Source organism: Ctenocephalides felis, unplaced genomic scaffold (assembly GCF_003426905.1).
Source record: "Ctenocephalides felis isolate EL2017-DRISC unplaced genomic scaffold, ASM342690v1 CF-g0.4_SCAFFOLD_01886, whole genome shotgun sequence".
Taxonomy (NCBI): domain Eukaryota; kingdom Metazoa; phylum Arthropoda; class Insecta; order Siphonaptera; family Pulicidae; genus Ctenocephalides; species Ctenocephalides felis.
The window spans coordinates 141737113-141760097 of record NW_020538040.1 but is presented as its reverse complement, the minus strand read 5'-3'; the positions used below and the strand labels follow the sequence as shown (position 1 = coordinate 141760097).

At 39.9% G+C, this 22985-nt stretch overlaps 62 non-coding genes across 62 annotated transcripts; all 62 read left to right on the top strand.

The window, feature by feature from the left end:
• The first annotated feature begins 63 nt into the window (after positions 1–63).
• Positions 64–136, top strand: Trnam-cau. The gene has a single exon. It is a non-coding gene; the product is annotated as a tRNA-Met (tRNA).
• Positions 137–1093: 957 nt separating this feature from the next.
• On the top strand, positions 1094–1166 carry Trnam-cau. The gene has a single exon. It is a non-coding gene; the product is annotated as a tRNA-Met (tRNA).
• A 626-nt stretch (positions 1167–1792) lies between these two features.
• Trnam-cau lies at positions 1793–1865 on the top strand. Its single transcript has one exon. It is a non-coding gene; the product is annotated as a tRNA-Met (tRNA).
• Positions 1866–3456: 1591 nt separating this feature from the next.
• Positions 3457–3529, top strand: Trnam-cau. The gene has a single exon. It is a non-coding gene; the product is annotated as a tRNA-Met (tRNA).
• Positions 3530–3808: 279 nt separating this feature from the next.
• Trnam-cau lies at positions 3809–3881 on the top strand. Its single transcript has one exon. It is a non-coding gene; the product is annotated as a tRNA-Met (tRNA).
• Positions 3882–4288: 407 nt separating this feature from the next.
• Positions 4289–4361, top strand: Trnam-cau. The gene has a single exon. It is a non-coding gene; the product is annotated as a tRNA-Met (tRNA).
• Positions 4362–5668: 1307 nt separating this feature from the next.
• Positions 5669–5741, top strand: Trnam-cau. Its single transcript has one exon. It is a non-coding gene; the product is annotated as a tRNA-Met (tRNA).
• A 265-nt stretch (positions 5742–6006) lies between these two features.
• Positions 6007–6079, top strand: Trnam-cau. The gene has a single exon. It is a non-coding gene; the product is annotated as a tRNA-Met (tRNA).
• Positions 6080–8444: 2365 nt separating this feature from the next.
• Positions 8445–8517, top strand: Trnam-cau. The gene has a single exon. It is a non-coding gene; the product is annotated as a tRNA-Met (tRNA).
• A 262-nt stretch (positions 8518–8779) lies between these two features.
• Positions 8780–8852, top strand: Trnam-cau. The gene has a single exon. It is a non-coding gene; the product is annotated as a tRNA-Met (tRNA).
• Positions 8853–9445: 593 nt separating this feature from the next.
• Trnam-cau lies at positions 9446–9518 on the top strand. Its single transcript has one exon. It is a non-coding gene; the product is annotated as a tRNA-Met (tRNA).
• A 585-nt stretch (positions 9519–10103) lies between these two features.
• Trnam-cau lies at positions 10104–10176 on the top strand. Its single transcript has one exon. It is a non-coding gene; the product is annotated as a tRNA-Met (tRNA).
• A 924-nt stretch (positions 10177–11100) lies between these two features.
• Positions 11101–11173, top strand: Trnam-cau. Its single transcript has one exon. It is a non-coding gene; the product is annotated as a tRNA-Met (tRNA).
• Positions 11174–11453: 280 nt separating this feature from the next.
• Trnam-cau lies at positions 11454–11526 on the top strand. Its single transcript has one exon. It is a non-coding gene; the product is annotated as a tRNA-Met (tRNA).
• Positions 11527–11629: 103 nt separating this feature from the next.
• Positions 11630–11702, top strand: Trnam-cau. Its single transcript has one exon. It is a non-coding gene; the product is annotated as a tRNA-Met (tRNA).
• A 406-nt stretch (positions 11703–12108) lies between these two features.
• Positions 12109–12181, top strand: Trnam-cau. Its single transcript has one exon. It is a non-coding gene; the product is annotated as a tRNA-Met (tRNA).
• Positions 12182–12252: 71 nt separating this feature from the next.
• Trnam-cau lies at positions 12253–12325 on the top strand. Its single transcript has one exon. It is a non-coding gene; the product is annotated as a tRNA-Met (tRNA).
• A 368-nt stretch (positions 12326–12693) lies between these two features.
• Positions 12694–12766, top strand: Trnam-cau. The gene has a single exon. It is a non-coding gene; the product is annotated as a tRNA-Met (tRNA).
• A 248-nt stretch (positions 12767–13014) lies between these two features.
• Positions 13015–13087, top strand: Trnam-cau. Its single transcript has one exon. It is a non-coding gene; the product is annotated as a tRNA-Met (tRNA).
• An 88-nt stretch (positions 13088–13175) lies between these two features.
• Trnam-cau lies at positions 13176–13248 on the top strand. Its single transcript has one exon. It is a non-coding gene; the product is annotated as a tRNA-Met (tRNA).
• A 71-nt stretch (positions 13249–13319) lies between these two features.
• Trnam-cau lies at positions 13320–13392 on the top strand. Its single transcript has one exon. It is a non-coding gene; the product is annotated as a tRNA-Met (tRNA).
• Positions 13393–13479: 87 nt separating this feature from the next.
• Trnam-cau lies at positions 13480–13552 on the top strand. The gene has a single exon. It is a non-coding gene; the product is annotated as a tRNA-Met (tRNA).
• A 104-nt stretch (positions 13553–13656) lies between these two features.
• On the top strand, positions 13657–13729 carry Trnam-cau. The gene has a single exon. It is a non-coding gene; the product is annotated as a tRNA-Met (tRNA).
• Positions 13730–13833: 104 nt separating this feature from the next.
• Trnam-cau lies at positions 13834–13906 on the top strand. Its single transcript has one exon. It is a non-coding gene; the product is annotated as a tRNA-Met (tRNA).
• Positions 13907–14178: 272 nt separating this feature from the next.
• On the top strand, positions 14179–14251 carry Trnam-cau. The gene has a single exon. It is a non-coding gene; the product is annotated as a tRNA-Met (tRNA).
• Positions 14252–14528: 277 nt separating this feature from the next.
• Trnam-cau lies at positions 14529–14601 on the top strand. The gene has a single exon. It is a non-coding gene; the product is annotated as a tRNA-Met (tRNA).
• A 101-nt stretch (positions 14602–14702) lies between these two features.
• Positions 14703–14775, top strand: Trnam-cau. Its single transcript has one exon. It is a non-coding gene; the product is annotated as a tRNA-Met (tRNA).
• Positions 14776–14921: 146 nt separating this feature from the next.
• Positions 14922–14994, top strand: Trnam-cau. The gene has a single exon. It is a non-coding gene; the product is annotated as a tRNA-Met (tRNA).
• Positions 14995–15443: 449 nt separating this feature from the next.
• Positions 15444–15516, top strand: Trnam-cau. Its single transcript has one exon. It is a non-coding gene; the product is annotated as a tRNA-Met (tRNA).
• Positions 15517–15586: 70 nt separating this feature from the next.
• Trnam-cau lies at positions 15587–15659 on the top strand. The gene has a single exon. It is a non-coding gene; the product is annotated as a tRNA-Met (tRNA).
• Positions 15660–15763: 104 nt separating this feature from the next.
• Trnam-cau lies at positions 15764–15836 on the top strand. The gene has a single exon. It is a non-coding gene; the product is annotated as a tRNA-Met (tRNA).
• An 87-nt stretch (positions 15837–15923) lies between these two features.
• Positions 15924–15996, top strand: Trnam-cau. Its single transcript has one exon. It is a non-coding gene; the product is annotated as a tRNA-Met (tRNA).
• Positions 15997–16098: 102 nt separating this feature from the next.
• Positions 16099–16171, top strand: Trnam-cau. The gene has a single exon. It is a non-coding gene; the product is annotated as a tRNA-Met (tRNA).
• A 100-nt stretch (positions 16172–16271) lies between these two features.
• On the top strand, positions 16272–16344 carry Trnam-cau. The gene has a single exon. It is a non-coding gene; the product is annotated as a tRNA-Met (tRNA).
• A 23-nt stretch (positions 16345–16367) lies between these two features.
• On the top strand, positions 16368–16440 carry Trnam-cau. The gene has a single exon. It is a non-coding gene; the product is annotated as a tRNA-Met (tRNA).
• Positions 16441–16688: 248 nt separating this feature from the next.
• Trnam-cau lies at positions 16689–16761 on the top strand. The gene has a single exon. It is a non-coding gene; the product is annotated as a tRNA-Met (tRNA).
• A 104-nt stretch (positions 16762–16865) lies between these two features.
• Trnam-cau lies at positions 16866–16938 on the top strand. Its single transcript has one exon. It is a non-coding gene; the product is annotated as a tRNA-Met (tRNA).
• Positions 16939–17041: 103 nt separating this feature from the next.
• Positions 17042–17114, top strand: Trnam-cau. Its single transcript has one exon. It is a non-coding gene; the product is annotated as a tRNA-Met (tRNA).
• Positions 17115–17362: 248 nt separating this feature from the next.
• Positions 17363–17435, top strand: Trnam-cau. The gene has a single exon. It is a non-coding gene; the product is annotated as a tRNA-Met (tRNA).
• An 88-nt stretch (positions 17436–17523) lies between these two features.
• Trnam-cau lies at positions 17524–17596 on the top strand. Its single transcript has one exon. It is a non-coding gene; the product is annotated as a tRNA-Met (tRNA).
• Positions 17597–17667: 71 nt separating this feature from the next.
• Positions 17668–17740, top strand: Trnam-cau. Its single transcript has one exon. It is a non-coding gene; the product is annotated as a tRNA-Met (tRNA).
• Positions 17741–17843: 103 nt separating this feature from the next.
• Trnam-cau lies at positions 17844–17916 on the top strand. Its single transcript has one exon. It is a non-coding gene; the product is annotated as a tRNA-Met (tRNA).
• An 88-nt stretch (positions 17917–18004) lies between these two features.
• On the top strand, positions 18005–18077 carry Trnam-cau. Its single transcript has one exon. It is a non-coding gene; the product is annotated as a tRNA-Met (tRNA).
• Positions 18078–18179: 102 nt separating this feature from the next.
• Positions 18180–18252, top strand: Trnam-cau. The gene has a single exon. It is a non-coding gene; the product is annotated as a tRNA-Met (tRNA).
• Positions 18253–18354: 102 nt separating this feature from the next.
• On the top strand, positions 18355–18427 carry Trnam-cau. The gene has a single exon. It is a non-coding gene; the product is annotated as a tRNA-Met (tRNA).
• Positions 18428–18527: 100 nt separating this feature from the next.
• On the top strand, positions 18528–18600 carry Trnam-cau. The gene has a single exon. It is a non-coding gene; the product is annotated as a tRNA-Met (tRNA).
• A 102-nt stretch (positions 18601–18702) lies between these two features.
• Trnam-cau lies at positions 18703–18775 on the top strand. The gene has a single exon. It is a non-coding gene; the product is annotated as a tRNA-Met (tRNA).
• A 102-nt stretch (positions 18776–18877) lies between these two features.
• On the top strand, positions 18878–18950 carry Trnam-cau. The gene has a single exon. It is a non-coding gene; the product is annotated as a tRNA-Met (tRNA).
• A 71-nt stretch (positions 18951–19021) lies between these two features.
• Positions 19022–19094, top strand: Trnam-cau. The gene has a single exon. It is a non-coding gene; the product is annotated as a tRNA-Met (tRNA).
• Positions 19095–19198: 104 nt separating this feature from the next.
• Trnam-cau lies at positions 19199–19271 on the top strand. The gene has a single exon. It is a non-coding gene; the product is annotated as a tRNA-Met (tRNA).
• Positions 19272–19358: 87 nt separating this feature from the next.
• Positions 19359–19431, top strand: Trnam-cau. Its single transcript has one exon. It is a non-coding gene; the product is annotated as a tRNA-Met (tRNA).
• Positions 19432–20037: 606 nt separating this feature from the next.
• Trnam-cau lies at positions 20038–20110 on the top strand. The gene has a single exon. It is a non-coding gene; the product is annotated as a tRNA-Met (tRNA).
• A 226-nt stretch (positions 20111–20336) lies between these two features.
• On the top strand, positions 20337–20409 carry Trnam-cau. The gene has a single exon. It is a non-coding gene; the product is annotated as a tRNA-Met (tRNA).
• Positions 20410–20921: 512 nt separating this feature from the next.
• Trnam-cau lies at positions 20922–20994 on the top strand. The gene has a single exon. It is a non-coding gene; the product is annotated as a tRNA-Met (tRNA).
• Positions 20995–21064: 70 nt separating this feature from the next.
• On the top strand, positions 21065–21137 carry Trnam-cau. Its single transcript has one exon. It is a non-coding gene; the product is annotated as a tRNA-Met (tRNA).
• A 265-nt stretch (positions 21138–21402) lies between these two features.
• Trnam-cau lies at positions 21403–21475 on the top strand. The gene has a single exon. It is a non-coding gene; the product is annotated as a tRNA-Met (tRNA).
• Positions 21476–21579: 104 nt separating this feature from the next.
• Positions 21580–21652, top strand: Trnam-cau. The gene has a single exon. It is a non-coding gene; the product is annotated as a tRNA-Met (tRNA).
• A 244-nt stretch (positions 21653–21896) lies between these two features.
• Trnam-cau lies at positions 21897–21969 on the top strand. The gene has a single exon. It is a non-coding gene; the product is annotated as a tRNA-Met (tRNA).
• A 267-nt stretch (positions 21970–22236) lies between these two features.
• On the top strand, positions 22237–22309 carry Trnam-cau. Its single transcript has one exon. It is a non-coding gene; the product is annotated as a tRNA-Met (tRNA).
• Positions 22310–22413: 104 nt separating this feature from the next.
• On the top strand, positions 22414–22486 carry Trnam-cau. Its single transcript has one exon. It is a non-coding gene; the product is annotated as a tRNA-Met (tRNA).
• Positions 22487–22590: 104 nt separating this feature from the next.
• On the top strand, positions 22591–22663 carry Trnam-cau. Its single transcript has one exon. It is a non-coding gene; the product is annotated as a tRNA-Met (tRNA).
• Positions 22664–22896: 233 nt separating this feature from the next.
• On the top strand, positions 22897–22969 carry Trnam-cau. The gene has a single exon. It is a non-coding gene; the product is annotated as a tRNA-Met (tRNA).
• The last annotated feature ends 16 nt before the right edge of the window (positions 22970–22985 follow it).

The window sequence follows — 22985 nt, the reverse complement described above, 5'->3', positions numbered from 1 at the left end:
TGTATTTGTTACAAATCGTTAAAAATATTCGATTTTACATGTAGTGCTGACAGAGTTAGTACAGCCTCGGTAGCGCAGTAGGCAGCGCGTAAGTCTCATAATCTTAAGGTCGTGAGTTCGATCCTCACCCGGGGCATCATTTGTTGAATAACTCATTGCTCTTTTTAATATCATTGTATTTGTTACAAATCGTTAAAAATATTCGATTTTACATGTAGTGCTGACAAAGTTAGTACAGCCTCGGTAGCGCAGTAGGCAGCGCGTAAGTCTCATAATCTTAAGGTCGTGAGTTCGATCCTCACCGGGGCAACATTCGTTGAATTAACTCATTGCTCTTTTGTAATATCATTGTATTTGTTACAAATCGTTAAAAATATTCGATTTTACATGTAGTGCTGACAGAGTTAGTACAGCCTCGGTAGCGCAGTAGGCAGCGCGTAAGTCTCATAATCTTAAGGTCGTGAGTTCGATCCTCACTCGGGGCATCATGTTGTTGTAACTCATTGCTCATTTTAGTATCATTGTATTTGTTACAAATCGTTAAAATATCGATTTTACATGTAGTGCTGACAATTTAGTACAGCCTCGGTAGCGCAGTAGGCAGCGCGTAAGTCTCATAATCTTAAGGTCGTGAGTTCGATCCTCACTCGGGGCATCATGTTGTTGAAATAACTCATTGCTCTTTTTTAATATCATTGTATTTGTTACAAATGGTTAAAAATATTCGATTTTACATGTAGTGCTGACAAAGTTAGTACAGCCTCGGTAGCGCAGTAGCAGCGCGTAAGTCTCATAATCTTAAGGTCGTGAGTTCGATCCTCACCGGGGCAACTCGTTTCTATTTTATAATATTAGTGTATTTGTTACAAATCGTTAAAAATATTCGATTTTACATGTAGTGCTGACAGAGTTAGTACAGCCTCGGTAGCGCAGTAGGCAGCGCGTAAGTCTCATAATCTTAAGGTCGTGAGTTCGATCCTCACTCGGGGAACATTCAGTTGAATTAACTCATTGCTCTTTTGTAATATCATTGTATTTGTTACAAATCGTTAAAATATTCGATTTTACATGTAGTGCTGAAAGAGTTAGTACAGCCTCGGTAGCGCAGTAGGCAGCGCGTAAGTCTCATAATCTTAAGGTCGTGAGTTCGATCCTCACCCGGGGCAACATTCAGTTGAATTAACTCATTGCTCTTTTGTAATATCATTGTATTTGTTACAAATCGTTAAAAATATTCGATTTTACATGTAGTGCTGACAAAGTTAGTACAGCCTCGGTAGCGCAGTAGGCAGCGCGTAAGTCTCATGATCTTAAGGTCGTGAGTTCGATCCTCACCCGGGCAAATGTTGTTGAAATAACTCATTGCTCTTTTTAATATCATTGTATTTGTTACAAATCGTTAAAAATATTCGATTTTACATGTAGTGCTGACAAGTTAGTACAGCCTCGGTAGCGCAGTAGGCAGCGCGTAAGTCTCATAATCTTAAGGTCGTGAGTTCGATCCTCACTCGGGGCATCATGTTGTTGAAATAACTCATTGCTCTTTTTTATATTATTGTATTTGTTACAAATGGTTAAAAATATTCGATTTTACATGTAGTGCTGACAAGTTAGTACAGCCTCGGTAGCGCAGTAGGCAGCGCGTAAGTCTCATAATCTTAAGGTCGTGAGTTCGATCCTCACTCGGGGCAACATTCAGTTGAATTAACTCATTGCTCTTTGTAATATATTGTATTTGTACAAATCGTTAAAAATATTCGATTTTACATGTAGTGCTGACAGAGTTAGTACAGCCTCGGTAGCGCAGTAGGCAGCGCGTAAGTCTCATAATCTTAAGGTCGTGAGTTCGATCCTCACCCGGGGCATCATGTTGTTGAAATAACTCATTGCTCTTTTATTATCATTGTATTTGTTACAAATCGTTAAAAATATTCGATTTTACATGTTGTCACTCGGGCATCATGTTGTTTGAAATATACTCATTGCTCTTTTTTTAATATCATTGTATTTGTTGTGATGACAGGTTTGAACAGCCTTGGTAGCGCAACAGGCAGCGCGTAAGTCTCATAATCTTAGGTCGTGATTTCGATCCTCACTCGGCATCATGTTGTTGAAATAACTCATTGCTCTTTTTTAATATTATTGTATTTGTTACAAATGGTAAAAATTTCGGTTTTACATGTTGTCCTCGGGGCATCATGTTGTTGAAATAACTCATTGCTCTTTTTATATCATTGTATTTTTTGTGCTGACAAGGTTTGTACAGCCTTGGTAGCGCAGTAGGCAGCGCGTAAGTCTCATAATCTTAAGGTCGTGAGTTCGATCCTCACTCGGGGCATCATGTTGTTGAAATAACTCATTGCTCTTTTGTAATATCATTGTATTTGTTACAAATCGTTAAAAATATTTGATTTTACATGTAGTGCTGACAGAGTTAGTACAGCCTCGGTAGCGCAGTAGGCAGCGCGTAAGTCTCATAATCTTAAGGTCGTGAGTTCGATCCTCACCCGGGCATCATGTTGTTGAAATAACTCATTGCTCATTTTAGTATCATTGTATTTGTTACAAATCGTTAAAAATATTCGATTTTACATGTGGTGCTGACAAGGTTAGTACAGCCTCGGTAGCGCAGTAGGCAGCGCGTAAGTCTCATAATCTTAAGGTCGTGAGTTCGATCCTCACTCGGGGCATCATGTTGTTGAAATAACTCATTGCTCTTTTTTAATATTATTGTATTTGTTACAAATGGTTAAAATATTCGATTTTACATGTAGTGCTGACAAATTAGTACAGCCTCGGTAGCGCAGTAGGCAGCGCGTAAGTCTCATAATCTTAAGGTCGTGAGTTCGATCCTCACCGGGGCAACTCGTTCCTATTTTATAATATTATGTATTTGTTACAAATCGTTAAAAATATTCGATTTTACATGTAGTGCTGACAAAGTTAGTACAGCCTCGGTAGCGCAGTAGGCAGCGCGTAAGTCTCATAATCTTAAGGTCGTGAGTTCGATCCTCACCCGGGCAACTCGTTTTATTTTATAATATTGTGTATTTGTTACAAATCGTTAAAAATATTCGATTTTACATGTAGTGCTGACAGAGTTAGTACAGCCTCGGTAGCGCAGTAGGCAGCGCGTAAGTCTCATAATCTTAAGGTCGTGAGTTCGATCCTCACTCGGGGCAACATTCTTGAAGTAACTCATTGCTCTTTTGTAATATCATTGTATTTTACAAATCGTTAAAAATATTCGATTTTACATGTAGTGCTGACAAAGTTAGTACAGCCTCGGTAGCGCAGTAGGCAGCGCGTAAGTCTCATAATCGAAGGTCGTGAGTTCGATCCTCACGCGGGCATCATGTTGTTGAAATAACTCATTGCTCATTTTAGTATCATTGTATTTGTTACAAATCGTTAAAAATATTCGATTTTACATGTAGTGCTGACAAAGTTAGTACAGCCTCGGTAGCGCAGTAGGCAGCGCGTAAGTCTCATAATCTTAAGGTCGTGAGTTCGATCCTCACCCGGGGCAACATTTGTTGAATTAACTCATTGCTCTTTTGTAATATCATTGTATTTGTTACAAATCGTTAAAAATATTCGATTTTACATGTAGTGCTGACAAAGTTAGTACAGCCTCGGTAGCGCAGTAGGCAGCGCGTAAGTCTCATGATCTTAAGGTCGTGAGTTCGATCCTCACTCGGGGCATCATGTTGTTGAAATAACTCATTGCTCTTTTTTAATATCATTGTATTTGTTACAAATGTTAAAAATATTCGATTTTACATGTAGTGCTGACAAAGTTAGTACAGCCTCGGTAGCGCAGTAGGCAGCGCGTAAGTCTCATAATCTTAAGGTCGTGAGTTCGATCCTCACCCGGGGCAACTCGTTTCTATTTTATAATTTAGTGTATTTGTTACAAATCGTTAAAAATATTCGATTTTACATGTAGTGCTGACAGAGTTAGTACAGCCTCGGTAGCGCAGTAGGCAGCGCGTAAGTCTCATAATCTTAAGGTCGTGAGTTCGATCCTCACTCGGGGCATCATGTGTTGTGAAATAACTCATTGCTCTTTTTAATATCATTGTATTTGTTGTGCTGACAAGGTTTGAACAGCCTCGGTAGCGCAGTAGGCAGCGCGTAAGTCTCATAATCTTAAGGTCGTGAGTTCGATCCTCACTCGGGGCATCATGTTGTTGAAATAACTCATTGCTCTTTTTTAATATCATTGTATTTGTTACAAATGGTTAAAAATATTCGATTTTACATGTAGTGCTGACAAGTTAGTACAGCCTCGGTAGCGCAGTAGGCAGCGCGTAAGTCTCATAATCTTAAGGTCGTGAGTTCGATCCTCACCCGGGGCAACTCGTTTCTATTTTATAATATTAGTGTATTTGTTACAAATCGTTTAAAAATTCGATTTTACATGTAGTGCTGACAGAGTTAGTACAGCCTCGGTAGCGCAGTAGGCAGCGCGTAAGTCTCATAATCTTAAGGTCGTGAGTTCGATCCTCACTCGGGCATCATTTGTTGAATTAACTCATTGCTCTTTTTAATATCATTGTATTTGTTACAAATCGTTAAAAATATTCGATTACATGTAGTGCTGACAAGTAGTGAAGCCCAAGTAAGTTAGTACAGCCTCGTAAAAAAGGTGCACCCCCGGTAGCGCAGTAGGCAGCGCGTAAGTCTCATAATCTTAAGGTCGTGAGTTCGATCCTCACCCGGGGCATCATGTTGTTGCAATAACTCATTGATCATTTTAGTATCATTGTATTTGTTACAAATGGTTAAAAATATTCGATTTTACATGTAGTGCTGACAAAGTTAGTACAGCCTCGGTAGCGCAGTAGGCAGCGCGTAAGTCTCATAATCTTAAGGTCGTGAGTTCGATCCTCACTCGGGGCAACATTCAGTTGAATTAACTCATTGCTCTTTTGTAATATCATTGTATTTGTTACAAATCGTTAAAAATATTCGATTTTACATGTAGTGCTGACAAAGTTAGTACAGCCTCGGTAGCGCAGTAGGCAGCGCGTAAGTCTCATAATCTTAAGGTCGTGAGTTCGATCCTCACTCGGGGCATCATGTTGTTGAAATAACTCATTGCTCTTTTTTAATATCATTGTATTTGTTACAAATGGTTAAAAATATTCGATTTTACATGTAGTGCTGACAAAGTTAGTACAGCCTCGGTAGCGCAGTAGGCAGCGCGTAAGTCTCATAATCTTAAGGTCGTGAGTTCGATCCTCACTCGGGGCAACTCGTTTTCTATTTATAATATTAGTGTATTTGTTACAAATCGTTAAAAATATTCGATTTTACATGTAGTGCTGACAGAGTTAGTACAGCCTCGGTAGCGCAGTAGGCAGCGCGTAAGTCTCATAATCTTAAGGTCGTGAGTTCGATCCTCACTCGGGGCATCATGTTGTTGAAATAACCCATTGCTCTTTTTTAATATCATTGTATTTGTTGTGCTGACAAGGTTTGAACAGCCTCGGTAGCGCAGTAGGCAGCGCGTAAGTCTCATAATCTTAAGGTCGTGAGTTCGATCCTCACTCGGGGCATCATGTTGTTGAAATAACTCATTGCTCTTTTTTAATATTATTGTATTTGTTACAAATGGTTAAAAATATTCGATTTTACATGTAGTGCTGACAAAGTTAGTACAGCCTCGGTAGCGCAGTAGGCAGCGCGTAAGTCTCATAATCTTAAGGTCGTGAGTTCGATCCTCACCCGGGGCAACTCGTTTCTATTTTATAATATTAGTGTATTTGTTACAAATCGTTAAAAATATTCGATTTTACATGTAGTGCTGACAGAGTTAGTACAGCCTCGGTAGCGCAGTAGGCAGCGCGTAAGTCTCATAATCTTAAGGTCGTGAGTTCGATCCTCACTCGGGGCAACATTCAGTTGAATTAACTCATTGCTCTTTTGTAATATCATTGTATTTGTTACAAATCGTTAAAAATATTCGATTTTACATGTAGTGCTGACAGAGTTAGTACAGCCTCGGTAGCGCAGTAGGCAGCGCGTAAGTCTCATAATCTTAAGGTCGTGAGTTCGATCCTCACCCGGGGCATCATGTTGTTGAAATAACTCATTGATCATTTTAGTATCACTGCATTTGTTACAAATCGTTAAAAATATTCGATTTTACATGTAGTGCTGACAAAGTTAGTACAGCCTCGGTAGCGCAGTAGGCAGCGCGTAAGTCTCATGATCTTAAGGTCGTGAGTTCGATCCTCACTCGGGGCATCATGTTGTTGAAATAACTCATTGCTCTTTTTTAATATTATTGTATTTGTTACAAATTGTTAAAAATATTCGATTTTACATGTAGTGCTGACAAAGTTAGTACAGCCTCGGTAGCGCAGTAAGCAGCGCGTAAGTCTCATAATCTTAAGGTCGTGAGTTCGATCCTCACCCGGGGCAACTCGTTTCTATTTTATAATATTAGTGTATTTGTTACAAATCGTTAAAAATATTCGATTTTACATGTAGTGCTGACAGAGTTAGTAGCCTCGGTAGCGCAGTAGGCAGCGCGTAAGTCTCATAATCTTAAGGTCGTGAGTTCGATCCTCACTCGGGGCAACATTCAGTTGAATTAACTCATTGCTCTTTTGTAATCATTGTATTTTGTTACAAATCGTTAAAAATATTTGATTTTACATGTAGTGCTGAAAGAGTTAGTACAGCCTCGGTAGCGCAGTAGGCAGCGCGTAAGTCTCATAATCTTAAGGTCGTGAGTTCGATCCTCACTCGGGGCAACATTCAGTTGAGTTAACTCATTGCTCTTTTGTAATATCATTGTATTTGTTACAAATCGTTAAAAATATTCGATTTTACATGTGGTGCTGACAAAGTTAGTACAGCCTCGGTAGCGCAGTAGGCAGCGCGTAAGTCTCATAATCTTAAGGTCGTGAGTTCGATCCTCACTCGGGTATCATGTTGTTGAAATAACTCATTGCTCATTTTGTATCATTGTATTTGTTACAAATCGTTAAAAATATTCGATTTACATGTGGTGCTGACAAAGTTAGTACCGCCTCGGTAGCGCAGTAGGCAGCGCGTAAGTCTCATAATCTTAAGGTCGTGAGTTCGATCCTCACTCGGGGCATCATGTTGTTGAAATAACTCATTGCTCTTTTTTAATATCATTGTATTTGTTGCTGACAAGGTTTGAACAGCCTTGGTAGCGCAACAGGCAGCGCGTAAGTCTCATAATCTTGAGGTCGTGAGTTCGATCCTCACTCGGGGCATCATGTTGTTGAAATAACTCATTGCTCTTTTTTAATATCATTGTATTGTTTTGCTGACAAGGTTTGAACAGCCTCGGTAGCGCAGTAGGCAGCGCGTAAGTCTCATAATCTTAAGTCGTGAGTTCGATCCTCATCGGGGCAACTCGTTTCTATTTTTTAATATTATTGTATTTGTTACAAATCGTTAAAAATATTCGATTTTACATGTAGTGCTGACAGAGTTAGTACAGCCTCGGTAGCGCAGTAGGCAGCGCGTAAGTCTCATAATCTTAAGGTCGTGAGTTCGATCCTCACCGGGGCAACTCGTTTCTATTTTATATATTAGTGTATTTGTTACAAATCGTAAAAATATTCGATTTTACATGTAGTGCTGACAAGTTAGTACAGCCTCGGTAGCGCAGTAGGCAGCGCGTAAGTCTCATAATCTTAAGGTCGTGAGTTCGATCCTCACTCGGGGCATCATGTTGTTGAAATAACTCATTGCTCTTTTTTAATATCATTGTATTTGTTGTGCTGACAAGGTTTGAACAGCCTCGTAGCGCAGTAGGCAGCGCGTAAGTCTCATAATCTTAAGGTCGTGAGTTCGATCCTCACCCGGGGCAACTCGTTTCTTTTTATAATATTAGTGTATTTGTTACAAATCGTTAAAAATATTCGATTTTACATGTAGTGCTGACAAGTTAGTACAGCCTCGGTAGCGCAGTAGGCAGCGCGTAAGTCTCATAATCTTAAGGTCGTGAGTTCGATCCTCACTCGGGGCAACATTCAGTTGAATTAACTCATTGCTCTTTTGTAATATCATCGTATTTGTTACAAATCGTTAAAAATATTCGATTTTACATGTAGTGCTGACAGAGTTAGTACAGCCTCGGTAGCGCAGTAGGCAGCGCGTAAGTCTCATAATCTTAAGGTCGTGAGTTCGATCCTCACTCGGGGCATCATGTTGTTGAAATAACCATTGCTCTTTTTTAATATCATTGTATTTGTTGTGCTGACAAGGTTTGAACAGCCTCGGTAGCGCAGTAGGCAGCGCGTAAGTCTCATAATCTTAAGGTCGTGAGTTCGATCCTCACTCGGGGCATCATGTTGTTGAAATAACTCATTGCTCTTTTTTAATATTATTGTATTTGTTACAAATGGTTAAAAATATTCGATTTTACATGTAGTGCTGACAAAGTTAGTACAGCCTCGGTAGCGCAGTAGGCAGCGCGTAAGTCTCATAATCTTAAGGTCGTGAGTTCGATCCTCACCCGGGGCAACTCGTTTTTATTTTATAATATTAGTGTATTTGTTACAATCGTTAAAAATATTCGATTTTACATGTAGTGCTGACAGAGTTAGTACAGCCTCGGTAGCGCAGTAGGCAGCGCGTAAGTCTCATAATCTTAAGGTCGTGAGTTCGATCCTCACTCGGGGCAACATTCAGTTAAATTACTCATTGCTCTTTTGTAATATCATTGTATTTGTTACAAATCGTTAAAAATATTCGATTTTACATGTAGTGCTGACAGGTTAGTACAGCCTCGGTAGCGCAGTAGGCAGCGCGTAAGTCTCATAATCTTAAGGTCGTGAGTTCGATCCTCACCCGGGGCAATCATGTTGTTGCAATAACTCATTGCCATTTTAGTATCATTGTATTTGTTACAAATCGTTAAAAATATTCGATTTTACATGTAGTGCTGACAAATTAGTACAGCCTCGGTAGCGCAGTAGGCAGCGCGTAGTCTCATAATCTTAAGGTCGTGAGTTCGATCCTCACTCGGGGCATCATGTTGTTGAAATAACTCATTGCTCATTTTAGTATCATTGTATTTGTTACAATCGTTAAAAATATTCGATTTTACATGTGGTGCTGACAAAGTTAGTACAGCCTCGGTAGCGCAGTAGGCAGCGCGTAAGTCTCATAATCTTAAGGTCGTGAGTTCGATCCTCACCCGGGCATCATGTTGTTGAAATAACTCATTGCTCTTTTATTATCATTGTATTTGTTACAAATCGTTAAAAATATTCGATTTTACATGTGGTGCTGACAGAGTTAGTACAGCCTCGGTAGCGCAGTAGGCAGCTCGTAAGTCTCATAATCTTAAGGTCGTGAGTTCTATTCTCACTCGGGGCATCATGTTGTTGAAATAACTCATTGCTCTTTTTAATATCATTGTATTTGTTGTGCTGACAAGGTTTGAACAGCCTTGGTAGCGCAGTAGGCAGCGCGTAAGTCTCATAATCTTAAGGTCGTGAGTTCGATCCTCACCCGGGGCAACTCGTTTCTATTTTATAATATTAGTGTATTTGTTACAAATCGTTAAAAATATTCGATTTTACATGTAGTGCTGACAGAGTTAGTACAGCCTCGGTAGCGCAGTAGGCAGCGCGTAAGTCTCATAATCTTATGGTCGTGAGTTCGATCCTCACTCGGGGCATCATGTTGTTGAAATAACTCATTGCTCTTTTTTAATATCATTGTATTTGTTGTGCTGACAAGGTTTGAACAGCCTCGGTAGCGCAGTACGCAGGGCGTAAGTCTCATAATCTTAAGGTCGTGAGTTCGATCCTCACTCGGGGCATCATGTTGTTGAAATAACTCATTGCTCTTTTTTAATATTATTGTATTTGTTACAAATGGTTAAAAATATTCGATTTTACATGTAGTGCTGACAAAGTTAGTACAGCCTCGGTAGCGCAGTAGGCAGCGCGTAAGTCTCATAATCTTGAGGTCGTGAGTTCGATCCTCACTCGGGGCATCATGTTGTTGAAATAACTCATTGCTCTTTTTAATATCATTGTATTTGTTACAAATGCTTAAAAATATTCGATTTTACATGTAGTGCTGACAAAGTTAGTACAGCCTCGGTAGCGCAGTAGGCAGCGCGTAAGTCTCATAATCTTAAGGTCGTGAGTTCGATCCTCACCCGGGGCAACTCGTTTCTATTTTATAATATTAGTGTATTTGTTACAAATCGTTAAAAATATTCGATTTTACATGTAGTGCTGACAGAGTTAGTACAGCCTCGGTAGCGCAGTAGGCAGCGCGTAAGTCTCATAATCTTAAGGTCGTGAGTTCGATCCTCACTCGGGGCATCATGTTGTTGAAATAACTCATTGCTCTTTTTTAATATCATTGTATTTGTTGTGCTGACAAGGTTTGAACAGCCTCGGTAGCGCAGTAGGCAGCGCGTAAGTCTCATAATCTTAAGGTCGTGAGTTCGATCCTCACTCGGGGCATCATGTTGTTGAAATAACTCATTGCTCTTTTTTAATATTATTGTATTTGTTACAAATGGTTAAAAATATTCGATTTTACATGTAGTGCTGACAAAGTTAGTACAGCCTCGGTAGCGCAGTAGGCAGCGCGTAAGTCTCATAATCTTAAGGTCGTGAGTTCGATCCTCACTCGGGGCATCATGTTGTTGAAATAACTCATTGCTCTTTTTTAATATCATTGTATTTGTTACAAATGGTTAAAAATATTCGATTTTACATGTAGTGCTGACAAAGTTAGTACATCCTCGGTAGCGCAGTAGGCAGCGCGTAAGTCTCATAATCTTAAGGTCGTGAGTTCGATCCTCACCCGGGGCAACTCGTTTCTATTTTATAATATTAGTGTATTTGTTACAAATCGTTAAAAATATTCGATTTTACATGTAGTGCTGACAGAGTTAGTACAGCCTCGGTAGCGCAGTAGGCAGCGCGTAAATCTCATAATCTTAAGGTCGTGAGTTCGATCCTCACTCGGGGCATCATGTTGTTGAAATAACTCATTGCTCTTTTTTAATATTATTGTATTTGTTACAAATGGTTAAAAATATTCGATTTTACATGTAGTGCTGACAGAGTTAGTACAGCCTCGGTAGCGCAGTAGGCAGCGCGTAAGTCTCATAATCTTAAGGTCGTGAGTTCGATCCTCACCCGGGGCATCATGTTGTTGAAATAACTCATTGCTCTTTTTTAATATCATTGTATTTGTTACAAATGGTTAAAAATATTCGATTTTACATGTAGTGCTGACAAAGTTAGTACAGCCTCGGTAGCGCAGTAGGCAGCGCGTAAGTCTCATAATCTTAAGGTCGTGAGTTCGATCCTCACTCGGGGCATCATCTTGTTGTATTAACTCATTGCTCATTTTAGTATCATTGTATTTGTTACAAATGGTTAAAAATATTCGATTTTACATGTAGTGCTGACAAAGTTAGTACAGCCTCGGTAGCGCAGTAGGCAGCGCGTAAGTCTCATAATCTTAAGGTCGTGAGTTCGATCCTCACTCGGGGCATCATGTTGTTGTATTAACTCATTGCTCATTTTAGTATCATTGTATTTGTTATAAATCGTTAAAAATATTCGATTTTACATGTGGTGCTGACAAAGTTAGTACAGCCTCGGTAGCGCAGTAGGCAGCGCGTAAGTCTCATAATCTTAAGGTCGTGAGTTCGATCCTCACCCGGGGCATCATGTTGTTGAAATAACTCATTGCTCATTTTAGTATCATTGTATTTGTTACAAATCGTTAAAAATATTCGATTTTACATGTGGTGCTGACAGAGTTAGTACAGCCTCGGTAGCGCAGTAGGCAGCTCGTAAGTCTCATAATCTTAAGGTCGTGAGTTCTATCCTCACTCGGGGCATCATGTTGTTGAAATAACTCATTGCTCTTTTTTGATATCATTGTATTTGTTGTGCTGACAAGGTTTGAACAGCCTCGGTAGCGCAGTAGGCATCGCGTAAGTCTCATAATCTTAAGGTCGTGAGTTCGATCCTCACCCGGGGCAACTCGTTTTATTTTATAATATTAGTGTATTTGTTACAAATCGTTAAAATATTCGATTTTACATGTAGTGCTGACAGAGTTAGTACAGCCTCGGTAGCGCAGTAGGCAGCGCGTAAGTCTCATAATCTTAAGGTCGTGAGTTCGATCCTCACTCGGGGCATCATGTTGTTGAAATAACTCATTGCTCTTTTTTAATATCATTGTATTTGTTGTGCTGACAAGGTTTGAACAGCCTCGGTAGCGCAGTAGGCAGCGCGTAAGTCTCATAATCTTAAGGTCGTGAGTTCGATCCTCACTCGGGGCATCATGTTTGTTGAAATAACTCATTGCTCTTTTTTAATATTATTGTATTTGTTACAAATGGTTAAAAATATTCGATTTTACATGTAGTGCTGACAAAGTTAGTACAGCCTCGGTAGCGCAGTAGGCAGCGCGTAAGTCTCATGATCTTAAGGTTATTATTTGTTACAAATCGTTAAAAATATTCGATTTTACATGTGGTGCTGACAAAGTTAGTACAGCCTCGGTAGCTAATCTCAAGGTCGTGAGTTCGATCCTCACCCGGGGCATCATGTTGTTGAAATAACTCATTGCTCATTTTAGTATCATTGTATTTGTTACAAATCGTTAAAAATATTCGATTTTACATGTGGTGCTGACAAAGTTAGTACAGCCTCGGTAGCGCAGTAGGCAGCGCGTAAGTCTCATAATCTTAAGGTCGTGAGTTCGATCCTCACTCGGGGCATCATGTTGTTGAAATAACTCATTGCTCTTTTTTAATATCATTGTATTTGTTGTGCTGACAAGGTTTGAACAGCCTTGGTAGCGCAACAGGCAGCGCGTAAGTCTCATAATCTTGAGGTCGTGAGTTCGATCCTCACTCGGGGCATCATGTTGTTGAAATAACTCATTGCTCTTTTTGAATATCATTGTATTTGTTACAAATGGTTAAAAATATTTGATTTTACATGTAGTGCTGACGAAGTTAGTACAGCCTCGGTAGCGCAGTAGGCAGCGCGTAAGTCTCATAATCTTAAGGTCGTGAGTTCGATCCTCACCCGGGGCAACTCGTTTCTATTTTATAATATTAGTGTATTTGTTACAAATCGTTAAAAATATTCGATTTTACATGTAGTGCTGACAGAGTTAGTACAGCCTCGGTAGCGCAGTAGGCAGCGCGTAAGTCTCATAATCTTAAGGTCGTGAGTTCGATCCTCACTCGGGGCATCATGTTGTTGAAATAACTCATTGCTCTTTTTTAATATCATTGTATTTGTTGTGCTGACAAGGTTTGAACAGCCTCGGTAGCGCAGTAGGCAGCGCGTAAGTCTCATAATCTTAAGGTCGTGAGTTCGATCCTCACCCGGGGCAACTCGTTTCTATTTTATAATATTAGTGTATTTGTTACAAATCGTTAAAAATATTCGATTTTACATGTAGTGCTGACAAGTTAGTACAGCCTCGGTAGCGCAGTAGGCAGCGCGTAAGTCTCATAATCTTAAGGTCGTGAGTTCGATCCTCACTCGGGGCAACATTCAGTTGAATTAACTCATTGCTCATTTGTAATATCATTGTATTTGTTACAAATCGTTAAAAATATTCGATTTTACATGTAGTGCTGACAGAGTTAGTACAGCCTCGGTAGCGCAGTAGGCAGCGCGTAAGTCTCATAATCTTAAGGTCGTGAGTTCGATCCTCACCCGGGGCATCATGTTGTTGAAATAACTCATTGCTCTTTTTTAATATCATTGTATTTGTTACAAATGGTTAAAAATATTCGATTTTACATGTAGTGCTGACAAAGTTAGTACAGCCTCGGTAGCGCAGTAGGCAGCGCGTAAGTCTCATAATCTTAAGGTCGTGAGTTCGATCCTCACTCGGGGCATCATGTTGTTGTTTTAAGTCATTGCTCATTTTAGTATCATTGTATTTGTTACAATGGTTAAAAATTTCGATTTTACATGTAGTGCTGACAAGTTAGTACAGCCTCGGTAGCGCAGTAGGCAGCGCGTAAGTCTCATAATCTTAAGGTCGTGAGTTCGATCCTCACTCGGGCATCATGTTGTTGAATAACTCATTGCTCTTTTTAGTATCATTGTATTTGTTACAAATCGTTAAAAATATTCGATTTTACATGTAGTGCTGACAGTTAGTACAGCCTCGGTAGCGCAGTAGGCAGCGCGTAAGTCTCATAATCTTAAGGTCGTGAGTTCGATCCTCACTCGGGGCATCATGTTGTTGAAATAACTCATTGCTCATTTTAGTATCATTGTATTTATTACAAATCGTTAAAAATATTCGATTTTACATGTGGTGCTGACAAAGTTAGTACAGTCTCGGTAGCGCAGTAGGCAGCGCGTAAGTCTCATAATCTTAAGGTCGTGAGTTCGATCCTCACTCGGGGCATCATGTTGTTGAAATAACTCATTGCTCTTTTTTATATCATTGTATTTGTTACAAATCGTTAAAATATTCGATTTTACATGTAGTGCTGACAAGTTAGTACAGCCTCGGTAGCGCAGTAGGCAGCGCGTAAGTCTCATAATCTTAAGGTCGTGAGTTCGATCCTCACTCGGGGCACATTCGTTGAATTAACTCATTGCTCTTTTGTAATATCATTGTATTTGTTACAAATCGTTAAAAATATTCGATTTTACATGTGTGCTGACAAAGTTAGTACAGCCTCGGTAGCGCAGTAGGCAGCGCGTAAGTCTCATAATCTTAAGGTCGTGAGTTCGATCCTCACTCGGGGCATCATTTGTTGGAATAACGAAAGTAGGCAGCGCGTAAGTCTCATATCTTAGGTCGTGAGTTCGATCCTCACTCGGGGCATCATGTTGTTGAAATAACTCATTGCTCTTTTTTATATCATTGTATTTGTGTGCTGACAAGTTTGAACAGCCTCGGTAGCGCAGTAGGCAGCGCGTAAGTCTCATAATCTTAAGGTCGTGAGTTCGATCCTCACTCGGGGCATCATGTTGTTGAAATAACTCATTGCTCTTTTTTAATATTATTGTATTTGTTACAAATCGTTAAAAATATTCGATTTTACATGTAGTGCTGACAAGTTAGTACAGCCTCGGTAGCGCAGTAGGCAGCGCGTAAGTCTCATAATCTTAAGGTCGTGAGTTCGATCCTCACCGGGGCAACATTCAGTTGAATTAACTCATTGCTCTTTTGTATATCATTGTATTTGTTACAAATCGTTAAAAATATTCGATTTTACATGTAGTGCTGACAAGTTAGTACAGCCTCGTAGCGCAGTAGGCAGCGCGTAAGTCTCATAATCTTAGGTCGTGAGTTCGATCCTCACTCGGGGCATCATGTTGTTGAAATAACTCATTGCTCTTTTTAATATCATTGTATTTGTTACAAATCGTTAAAAATATCGATTTTACATGTAGTGCTGACAAGTTAGTACAGCCTCGGTAGCGCAGTAGGCAGCGCGTAAGTCTCATAATCTTAAGGTCGTGAGTTCGATCCTCACTCGGGGCATCATTTGTTGAAATAACTCTTGCTCTTTTTTCAATATCATTGTATTTGTTGTGCTGACAAGGTTTGTACAGCCTCGGTAGCGCAGTAGGCAGCGCGTAAGTCTCATAATCTTAAGGTCGTGAGTTCGATCCTCACTCGGGGCATCATGTTGTTGAAATAACTCATTGCTCTTTTTTAATATTATTGTATTTGTTACAAATGGTTAAAAATATTCGATTTTACATGTAGTGCTGACAAAGTTAGTACAGCCTCGGTAGCGCAGTAGGCAGCGCGTAAGTCTCATAATCTTAAGGTCGTGAGTTCGATCCTCACCCGGGGCAACTCGTTTCTATTTTTAATATTAGTGTATTTGTTACAAATCGTTAAAAATATTCGATTTTACATGTAGTGCTGACAGAGTTAGTACAGCCTCGGTAGCGCAGTAGGCAGCGCGTAAGTCTCATAATCTTAAGGTCGTGAGTTCGATCCTCACTCGGGGCAACATTCAGTTGAATTAACTCATTGCTCTTTTAATATCATTGTATTTGTTACAAATCGTTAAAAATATTCGATTTTACATGTAGTGCTGACAAAGTTAGTACAGCCTCGGTAGCGCAGTAGGCAGCGCGTAAGTCTCATAATCTTAAGGTCGTGAGTTCGATCCTCACTCGGGGCATCATGTTTTGATTAACTCATTGCTCATTTTAATATCATTGTATTTGTTACAAATCGTTAAAAATATTCGATTTTACATGTGTGCTGACAAAGTTAGTACAGCCTCGGTAGCGCAGTAGGCAGCGCGTAAGTCTCATAATCTTAAGGTCGTGAGTTCGATCCTCACTCGGGGCATCATGTTGTTGAAATAACGAACAGCCTCGGTAGCGCAGTAGGCAGCGCGTAAGTCTCATAATCTTAAGGTCGTGAGTTCGATCCTCACTCGGGGCATCATGTTGTTGAAATAACTCATTGCTCTTTTTTAATATCATTGTATTTGTTGTGCTGACAAGGTTTGAACAGCCTCGGTAGCGCAGTAGGCATCGCGTAAGTCTCATAATCTTAAGGTCGTGAGTTCGATCCTCACTCGGGGCATCATGTTGTTGAAATAACTCATTGCTCTTTTTTAATATTATTGTATTTGTTACAAATGGTTAAAAATATTCGATTTTACATGTAGTGCTGACAAAGTTAGTACAGCCTCGGTAGCGCAGTAGGCAGCGCGTAAGTCTCATAATCTTAAGGTCGTGAGTTCGATCCTCACTCGGGGCAACATTCAGTTGAGTTAACTCATTGCTCTTTTGTAATATCATTGTATTTGTTACAAATCGTTAAAAATATTCGATTTTACATGTGGTGCTGACAAAGTTAGTACAGCCTCGGTAGCGCAGTAGGCAGCGCGTAAGTCTCATAATCTTAAGGTCGTGAGTTCGATCCTCACCCGGGGCATCATGTTGTTGAAATAACTCATTGCTCATTTTAGTATCATTGTATTTGTTACAAATCGTTAAAAATATTCGATTTTACATGTGGTGCTGACAAAGTTAGTACAGCCTCGGTAGCGCAGTAGGCAGCGCGTAAGTCTCATAATCTTAAGGTCGTGAGTTCGATCCTCACTCGGGGCATCATGTTGTTGAAATAACTCATTGCTCTTTTTTAATATCATTGTATTTGTTGTGCTGACAAGGTTTGAACAGCCTTGGTAGCGCAACAGGCAGCGCGTAAGTCTCATAATCTTGAGGTCGTGAGTTCGATCCTCACTCGGGGCATCATGTTGTTGAAATAACTCATTGCTCTTTTTGAATATCATTGTATTTGTTACAAATGGTTAAAAATATTTGATTTTACATGTAGTGCTGACGAAGTTAGTACAGCCTCGGTAGCGCAGTAGGCAGCGCGTAAGTCTCATAATCTTAAGGTCGTGAGTTCGATCCTCACCCGGGGCAACTCGTTTCTATTTTATAATATTAGTGTATTTGTTACAAATCGTTAAAAATATTCGATTTTACATGTAGTGCTGACAGAGTTAGTACAGCCTCGGTAGCGCAGTAGGCAGCGCGTAAGTCTCATAATCTTAAGGTCGTGAGTTCGATCCTCACTCGGGGCATCATGTTGTTGAAATAACTCATTGCTCTTTTTCAATATCATTGTATTTGTTGTGCTGACAGAGTTTGAACAGCCTCGGTAGCGCAGTAGGCAGCGCGTAAGTCTCATAATCTTAAGGTCGTGAGTTCGATCCTCACTCGGGGCATCATGTTGTTGAAATAACTCATTGCTCTTTTTAATATTATTGTATTTGTTACAAATGGTTAAAAATATTCGATTTTACATGTAGTGCTGACAAAGTTAGTACAGCCTCGGTAGCGCAGTAGGCAGCGCGTAAGTCTCATAATCTTAAGGTCGTGAGTTCGATCCTCACCCGGGGCAACTCGTTTCTATTTTATAATATTAGTGTATTTGTTACAAATCGTTAAAAATATTCGATTTTACATGTAGTGCTGACAGAGTTAGTACAGCCTCGGTAGCGCAGTAGGCAGCGCGTAAGTCTCATAATCTTAAGGTCGTGAGTTCGATCCTCACTCGGGGCAACATTCAGTTGAATTAACTCATTGCTCTTTGTAATATCATTGTATTTGTTACAAATCGTTAAAAATATTCGATTTTACATGTAGTGCTGACAAGTTAGTACAGCCTCGGTAGCGCAGTAGGCAGCGCGTAAGTCTCATAATCTTAAGGTCGTGAGTTCGATCCTCACCCGGGGCATCATGTTGTTGAAATAACTCATTGCTCTTTTTTATACATTGTATTTGTTACAAATCGTTAAAAATATTCGATTTTACATGTAGTGCTGACAAAGTTAGTACAGCCTCGGTAGCGCAGTAGGCAGCGCGTAAGTCTCATAATCTTAAGGTCGTGAGTTCGATCCTCACTCGGGGCATCATGTTGTTGAATTAACTCATTGCTCTTTTAATATCATTGTATTTGTTACAAATCGTTAAAATATTCGATTTTACATGTAGTGCTGACAAGTTAGTACAGCCTCGGTAGCGCAGTAGGCAGCGCGTAAGTCTCATAATCTTAAGGTCGTGAGTTCGATCCTCACTCGGGGCATCATGTGTTGAATTAACTCATTGCTCTTTTTAATATCATTGTATTTGTTACAAATCGTTAAAAATATTCGATTTTACATGTAGTGCTGACAAAGTTAGTACAGCCTCGGTAGCGCAGTAGGCAGCGCGTAAGTCTCATAATCTTAAGGTCGTGAGTTCGATCCTCACTCGGGGCATCATGTTTTGAAATAACTCATTGCTCATTTTAGTACCATTGTATTTGTTACAAATCGTTAAAAATATTCGATTTTACATGTAGTGCTGACAAAGTTAGTACAGCCTCGGTAGCGCAGTAGGCAGCGCGTAAGTCTCATAATCTTAAGGTCGTGAGTTCGATCCTCACTCGGGGCATCATGTTGTTGAAATAACTCATTGCTCTTTTTTAATATCATTGTATTTGTTGTGCTGACAAGGTTTGAACAGCCTCGGTAGCGCAGTAGGCAGCGCGTAAGTCTCATAATCTTAAGGTCGTGAGTTCGATCCTCACTCGGGGCATCATGTTGTTGAAATAACTCATTGCTCTTTTTTAATATCATTGTATTTGTTACAAATGGTTAAAAATATTCGATTTTACATGTAGTGCTGACAAAGTTAGTACAGCCTCGGTAGCGCAGTAGGCAGCGCGTAAGTCTCATAATCTTAAGGTCGTGAGTTCGATCCTCACCCGGGGCACTCGTTTCTATTTTATAATATTAGTGTATTTGTTACAAATCGTTAAAAATATTCGATTTTACATGTAGTGCTGACAGAGTTAGTACAGCCTCGGTAGCGCAGTAGGCAGCGCGTAAGTCTCATAATCTTAAGGTCGTGAGTTCGATCCTCACTCGGGGCAACATTCATTGAATTAACTCATTGCTCTTTTGTAATATCATTGTATTTGTTACAAATCGTTAAAAATATTCGATTTTACATGTAGTGCTGACAGAGTTAGTACAGCCTCGGTAAGGCAGCGCGTAAGTCTCATAATCTTAAGGTCGTGAGTTCGATCCTCACTCGGGGCAACATCAGTTGATTAACTCATTGCTCTTTTGTAATATCATTGTATTTGTTACAAATCGTTAAAAATATTCGATTTTACATGTAGTGCTGACAAAGTTAGTACAGCCTCGGTAGCGCAGTAGGCAGCGCGTAAGTCTCATATCTTAAGGTCGTGAGTTCGATCCTCACTCGGGGCATCATGTTGTTGAAATAACTCATTGCTCTTTTTTAATATCATTGTATTTGTTACAATGGTTAAAAATATTTGATTTTACATGTAGTGCTGACGAAGTTAGTACAGCCTCGGTAGCGCGCAGTAGGCAGCGCGTAAGTCTCATAATCTTAAGGTCGTGAGTTCGATCCTCACCCGGGGCAACTGTTTTCTTTTATAATATTAGTGTATTTGTTACAAATCGTTAAAAATATTCGATTTTACATGTATGCTGACAGAGTTAGTACAGCCTCGGTAGCGCAGTAGGCAGCGCGTAAGTCTCATAATCTTAAGGTCGTGAGTTCGATCCTCACTCGGGGCATCATGTTGTTGAAATAACTCATTGCTCTTTTTAATATCATGTATTTGTTGTGCTGACAAGGTTTGAACAGCCTCGGTAGCGCAGTAGGCAGCGCGTAAGTCTCATAATCTTAAGGTCGTGAGTTCGATCCTCACCGGGGCAACTCGTTCTTTTATAATATTATTGTATTTGTTACAAATCGTTAAAAATATTCGATTTTACATGTAGTGCTGACAGAGTTAGTACAGCCTCGGTAGCGCAGTAGGCAGCGCGTAAGTCTCATAATCTTAAGGTCGTGAGTTCGATCCTCACCCGGGGCATCATGTTGTTGAAATAACTCATTGCTCATTTTAGTATCATTGTATTTGTTACCAAATCGTTCTAAAAATATTCGATCTTACGTGAGTTCGTCACTCGGGGCATCATGTTGTTGAAATAACTCATTGCTCTTTTTTAATATCATTGTATTTGTTGTGCTGACAAGGTTTGAACAGCCTTGGAGCGCAACAGGCAGCGCGTAAGTCTCATAATCTTGAGGTCGTGAGTTCGATCCTCACTCGGGGCATCATGTTGTTGAAATAACTCATTGCTCTTTTTAATATCATTGTATTTGTTACAAATGGTTAAAAATATTCGATTTTACATGTAGTGCTGACGAAGTTAGTACAGCCTCGGTAGCGCAGTAGGCAGCGCGTAAGTCTCATAATCTTAAGGTCGTGAGTTCGATCCTCACCGGGGCCACAAACTCATTGCTCTTTTATAATATTATTGTATTTGTTACAAATCGTTAAAAATATTCGATTTTACATGTAGTGCTGACAGAGTTAGTACAGCCTCGGTAGCGCAGTAGGCAGCGCGTAAGTCTCATAATCTTAAGGTCGTGAGTTCGATCCTCACTCGGGGCATCATGTTGTTGAAAAACTCATTGCTCTTTTTTAATATCATTGTATTTGTTGTGCTGACAAGGTTTGAACAGCCTCGGTAGCGCAGTAGGCAGCGCGTAAGTCTCATAATCTTAAGGTCGTGAGTTCGATCCTCACTCGGGGCATCATGTTGTTGAAATAACTCATTGCTCTTTTTTAATATTATTGTATTTGTTACAAATGGTTAAAAATATTCGGTTTTACATGTAGTGCTGACAAAGTTAGTACAGCCTCGGTAGCGCAGTAGGCAGCGCGTAAGTCTCATAATCTTAAGGTCGTGAGTTCGATCCTCACCGGGGCAAACTCGTTTCTATTTTATAATATTAGTGTATTTGTTACAAATCGTTAAAAATATTCGATTTTACATGTAGTGCTGACAGAGTTAGTACAGCCTCGGTAGCGCAGTAGGCAGCGCGTAAGTCTCATAATCTTAAGGTCGTGAGTTCGATCCTCACTCGGGGCAACATTCAGTTGAATTAACTCATTGCTCATTTGTAATATCATTGTATTTGTTACAAATCGTTAAAAATATTCGATTTTACATGTAGTGCTGACAGAGTTAGTACAGCCTCGGTAGCGCAGTAGGCAGCGCGTAAGTCTCATAATCTTAAGGTCGTGAGTTCGATCCTCACTCGGGGCATCATTTGTTGAAATAACTCATTGCTTTTTTAATATCATTGTATTTGTTGTGCTGACAAGGTTGAACAGCCTTGGTAGCGCAACATGCAGCGCGTAAGTCTCATAATCTTAAGGTCGTGAGTTCGATCCTCACTCGGGGCATCATGTTGTTGAAATAACTCATTGCTCTTTTTTAATATCATTGTATTTGTTACAAATGGTTAAAAATATTTGATTTTACATGTAGTGCCGACGAAGTTAGTACAGCCTCGGTAGCGCAGTAGGCAGCGCGTAAGTCTCATAATCTTAAGGTCGTGAGTTCGATCCTCACCCGGGGCAACCGTCGTCTATTTTATAATATTAGTGTATTTGTTACAAATCGTTAAAAATATTCGATTTTACATGTAGTGCTGACAGAGTTAGTACAGCCTCGGTAGCGCAGTAGGCAGCGCGTAAGTCTCATAATCTTAAGGTCGTGAGTTCGATCCTCACTCGGGGGGCAACATTCAGTTGAATTAACTCATTGCTCTTTTGTAATATCATTGTATTTGTTACAAATCGTTAAAAATATTCGATTTTACATGTAGTGCTGACAGAGTTAGTACAGCCTCGGTAGCGCAGTAGGCAGCGCGTAAGTCTCATAATCTTAAGGTCGTGAGTTCGATCCTCACTCGGGGCAACATTCAGTTGAATTAACTCATTGCTCTTTTGTAATATCATTGTATTTGTTACAAATCGTTAAAAATATTCGATTTTACATGTAGTGCTGACAGAGTTAGTACAGCCTCGGTAGCGCAGTAGGCAGCGCGTAAGTCTCATAATCTTAAGGTCGTGAGTTCGATCCTCACCCGGGGCATCATGTTGTTGAAATAACTCATTGCTCTTTTTTAATATCATTGTATTTGTTACAAATGGTTAAAAATATTCGATTTTACATGTAGTGCTGACAAAGTTAGTACAGCCTCGGTAGCGCAGTAGGCAGCGCGTAAGTCTCATAATCTTAAGGTCGTGAGTTCGATCCTCACTCGGGGCATCATGTTGTTGAAATAACTCATTGCTCTTTTTTAATATCATTGTATTTGTTGTGCTGACAAGGTTTTGAACAGCCCGGTAGCGCAGTAGGCAGCGCGTAAGTCTCATAATCTTAAGGTCGTGAGTTCGATCCTCACCGGGGGGTTAACTCATTGCTATTTTATAATATTAGTGTATTTGTTACAAATCGTTAAAATATTCGATTTTACATGTAGTGCTGACAGAGTTAGTACAGCCTCGGTAGCGCAGTAGGCAGCGCGTAAGTCTCATAATCTTAAGGTCGTGAGTTCGATCCTCACTCGGGGCAACATTCAGTTGAATAA